Consider the following 4976-nt stretch of genomic DNA (forward strand, 5'->3'; position numbering starts at 1 on the left):
TAACAAAAGATTCCCAGGTTTCAGAATGTGGTCCTGTTCAGATTAGGAAAAAGTTTCCCCAATTTTAAAAAGTACTTTGTAAAGAAAAGCTTTTGAGACATAGTCTGGATTTGATTAAAAACTATGTTTTCAATAACAATATTTTGTTTGGATTTTGGTCTTTCATTTATCACTATGTCAAATACATGTTATACTGCAACATAAAGTATTTGGAATCTTTTTTTTTTTCCCAAAAGATATCTAAAAGACATCTACCAAATGACCAATAACTTTTAGTCCAATTTCACAATTTTCTGAAGCATTTTTATTAAAAAAACAAAAACTAAAAAAAAAATCCCCAAACCTCTGCAGACTGCAAAAGAAAATGGTCATTATCTCATTACTGGTATTCCTACTGTCACCTCACTTGCTGACCCCACCTGGTTTTCAGTAATGCCTTCACAGGCTGTGCCCTTTTTTGCCCATAGATCTTTGGCTGAATACCCACAGTAAGGTACATTTTGTTCTCTTCTTATTCTTACTGAGTGTCAGAGGTTTATTTTCCCTCTTGTTGACAACAGATCACATTAAATTACTAAGAACAGGCCAGGACCAAAAATACATTCATTTTCACTTCTGTTCTGAAAAGTAACCGTAAAATGGAGTTATGCAATCACTTATTTATTTTCCCAATGATTTTAAGGTCAAATATGCTCAGTTTAAGCATAAAGGGTATTAATCTATCTGTAAAGCTACTGCAACTTGCAATCTAAAGGTCATGATATTCCTTCATGATCAACGGTATTCTTAATGAACCCTTATTTTTGACCAGAAAGTCCCTTTCTTTCAACTTAGGCTTTCAGGGGCATCTATATGAATCACATTAAGGAATCAGCTGGGAATAATAGAATCTCTCTCACTTCATTTTTAATATTGTGTATATTCAGAAATGCCCTACTTTGCACATAGGCATTACATCTGTATGAGGGATTTGCATCAGTGTGACTAAATTGATTTTGCTGCATCATTGCACATTTGCTTAATGTAAACAAGGCCTTTACTGTTGGCTATGCTGAACTAACAAGAAAAAAAAAAGCAACAAAAACTTTCTCTAAGGTTGTTTGGAGATAGGATTCTGAATACACATACAGGGAAAATAAGAAGGGTTGGTTTGCTTTTACACTTTGCTACTTCTACAGAGTTGGTTTTTCAATGAAGCAAAGCTTATTAGAAAATTCAGAATCCATCAATTTAGGCCAAAGGAGCTTGCTATAAATTTCCTAGCAGAAAGATATAACTAACCTTATCTTGGTTACTGAAATTTTTATTTGCAGTAGCAATTAGCTAGTAAATAAAATGTTCACCTCTTAAAAAGCCTCTGAGCTATTTAGAGTTTCCCTCTCATTGTGTCCCAAGTCTCGTCCATACAACTAAACCAAACCCACATTGGACAACAGGCACCAGGACCAGCTGGAGTCAAACCAACTCCTTTGTTTTATTATGCAGCTTCTCTGAACAGCCCTGAATAGAGGGTGGGACAATGAAATAGAGGATAAAAAATTCACAATCCTGGCCAAAAGCCACAGTGGATAGACACAGGACTGTATTACCTGGAATAACACCTTCCGAGCACTCCAGCCATCTCTGTCTGGACAGACATCAAGGCTGTTGCACACAAAGTTCAAGGCTTTCACCTGACCTCTCAGCTCTGAAAGCCTTCCTTGTGATGGGACACAGACACTCTGACTTGTTTAAGCCCCAAGACTGAAGGCATGAGATACCATAAGCCTCTCTCCAATTTTTTCATTCTGTCGTCACTATTTATGATATTAATTCTTAGGGGATTATATGATAATGAAAATAAAGAGAGTAGATTATACATTTAAGAACTTTAGATAGACAATATCTAAACCCCCCACATTTTACTCTCAGTAAGCACAAGGCATTTATGGATCTAGGCAAATACTGAACATCTAAGAGCATTTCCTTCTCAAAGTCTTTGTGTTTGGTTAGCACCTGGGGAAGAAGGGTGTGAGATAGGCAAAGTTCATTTTGCCTTTGCTTTTCCACATGCAATTTCCAGCTTGTCGCTTCTCAAGGTTGGAGAGACTCAGATTCATGGATTTCCTTTGTCAGAATTGAGGTAAAACGACATCAGGGGAGTTCAACAACAATCAACATTTATTCAACCAAGCTAACCTTGCCCCAGTACAAGAGAACTTATCAATATGAACCTTGCATCATGTCATTAAGCCACTGTTTGAAAGGAGAAGGGAGATATAGAAAAAGAAATGGAAAAAGGAACATGAAACTATGTCAGTAAACTGTATGACATGTGCTAACCATGTGTAAGCCTTACTTATTTGGGGATCAATTCAGAGAAGAAAATAAGGAGAGCCCTCCCTGTGAGTCATGAGGTTCAGAACGGACCCCCTTGCTTTCTAGACTCCTTCTCAAGGAGGAGCCTGGGGCAGCTGGATCCACTCCTAGTCCCAGACTTGGTCAACGGTTTCTGTTTAAAAGTATGAGGTGTAGGGACTGTGGGGAGGAGAGAGGGGAGTGGGGGGAGAAGGAGAGAGGAAGAAAGAGGGAAGAAAAGGATTTCACCAGTCCTGGGTCTAGCATTGGTCCAGCCAGTCTGGGGATACAGTTCCAGAGGGTGCCCCAAGAACTCGTCCTCCCTTCTTTTACACCTAAAGGGTCCGCCCCCGTAGGTGGGGATTTGCCATCATTGAGCAAGAACAGTGTGAGCTCAGGAGCGTTCCAGAAATGAGTTGGTCTCGACATGTGCAGTTCACGTTCCTGGGATTCTCTGGAAATGGGCCGGTGGGCTTGGGGGGTCATTGGGGAGTTGCTTCTCCCTCCCTGCAGGCATGACCACTGTCTGATCTTTCCTTCTGGCGCATACAGTTGTGCTTCTTCTCATGGTCACTCAAGATAAGGATTTGTGGCTTTGGAGAAGCGCGGTCCCACCCTCCGTGGGGCCGCCTTCTCCAGCTGCATTTGCCTGTTCACACAACTCCAGCGCTTTTACAGAGGCCGTCTTCTTCCACTAAAGTTCTTTAATGAATGTTTGAGACATTGGCTATGATTTGTCAGACCATCACACAGCTATGGAGAAATTCCTTCCTGGGTTTACGGTTTGACATACAACTGTTTTGGCAACAGTGCCAGTGACAAAGTCGTGCCACCTTTGCTGTTCAAATGTTCAGTCATGGCCTACAAGAATGTAGCATTGCTAAATGACAAATAAGACTTGTTTGTGTTCCAGTTTTTTGCTGGGGCAGGGGGTTATCTTCCTTCTGATGACCGCTGGAAAGACAATCTTTAAAAGTCAATGACCATGCCAGGAGCAACTCTACTGTCCCATCACAACAGAGTTACAGATCATTGGTACCCTGGTGCCTATGTTTCAGCTTCCCAGGCATACTCTCCTCTTGCTTTAAAATAAAGGGGTGATTGTTAATTATATTTATCATCAGGAACAGTATTTTACAAACGAAAAAAGAATACATAAGGTGACAGAAATATTCCTCTAATTATTCTGAGCTGAGATGCACACCTATGGTTATTGGTCCCATCCATTCTCTCTCTCATAAATACCCCAACAGGGTGGCCATTGCTGGAGGGACCTGCAGCATCCCAACCAACTCCTTCAGTACCAACAGGCTAAAGATAGATCAGCCATAAGATCAGAGGCCTGTGGTTCACATGGATCAATGGATGATGATTGAGTTAGGGTGTTACGTGACTTTGGGGCAGGCCGTTCTCTCTCCCTCTGGCAGATTTGATAGGAAAGTTTACATGCTAAAATTTTTTCTTTCTGCTCCTTTACACTGGTGTAGCAAACAGTAGGACTTGAGATTTGCATAGTCCAAAATACTGCATGCTGGCTTACAGGCAAAATTGAAGAGGTTAAGGCTGATACCAGCTTTTGTATCTGTTGACTTGCTTTATTTAAAATTTATAATATCAATAGAAGAGTCAAAATGAGGCTTCAACTGCATTGGTATGAACCTTCAGAAGTACTGGTAAGGAGAGAAAACCAGCCATATATCAGGATTCAGTTATATTTCCTATGAAACCATGCAAGCGCTGTTACACCTCAGAAATGTTGCTACCAAACACTGTCATATTCTGCCCCTCTTAGATTAGTACCTTAGTGCATATTTTTGTTTCTATTTGGAGCAGTGTCAGAACTGTGCAGCCATATAATACTGTGACAAAACCTGCTCCTTCACTCATGTGTATTTCCATCCTAAATCAAACCTGAGTAAAGCAAGCAGAGTTTGACCCTGAATTGGAGAATTTTATAAGCAGAAGCTATGTATTACAGTCACAGAAATCTGACCTCCAGATCTCTGGAGCTGCATATTTATAATTTTTCAATGCTTGAATAGATTTTAAAATAAACCAGTCTGTAAATACAAGGGAAGATCTAACGGCAGCATTATGAAGTTGTGCAATGCAGCACTCCAGATTTGTTTTTTTCACAACTCTGTAGAACTGTGGGCAATTTGTAACTAACTAAATGCCTAATTTATTTCTTTTACTTCTTCTCAAACAAGCCATACCCCAAAGGAAGATCTTTGTGATCTACAGTATCGTGAATTTTAATGTATTTTTTTAAGGTATCATTTGACTTTTCAGCAAGGATCAAGGGTGATGGTTCATCCGTTAGAGACATACTCTGGGATTAAAGACAACTGGATTGACTTTTTTTTATATATATCACATACTTCCCTGGGAAAATTACCGAGTCTATAGCTCTGTTTGAATTTGCACAAAAATTGCATTTTCCTGTCCCACAAGCATGTTGTGAGGGACCTCGAAGACTGAGATGTTTCACAGATTGTTGTAATTGGAAGTCATATAAAATGTGCATCAAGCAGATATCCTAAATGTTAAAATGAAGTTTGAACTCGGAAGTAATTTCTAATTTTTCATTATTGTCATCCAGTAACAGATTAAAATAAGGAGAATATTGCAAATTGTTT

This window comes from Buteo buteo, chromosome 19 (genome assembly GCF_964188355.1).
Source record: "Buteo buteo chromosome 19, bButBut1.hap1.1, whole genome shotgun sequence".
Classification (NCBI taxonomy): domain Eukaryota; kingdom Metazoa; phylum Chordata; class Aves; order Accipitriformes; family Accipitridae; genus Buteo; species Buteo buteo.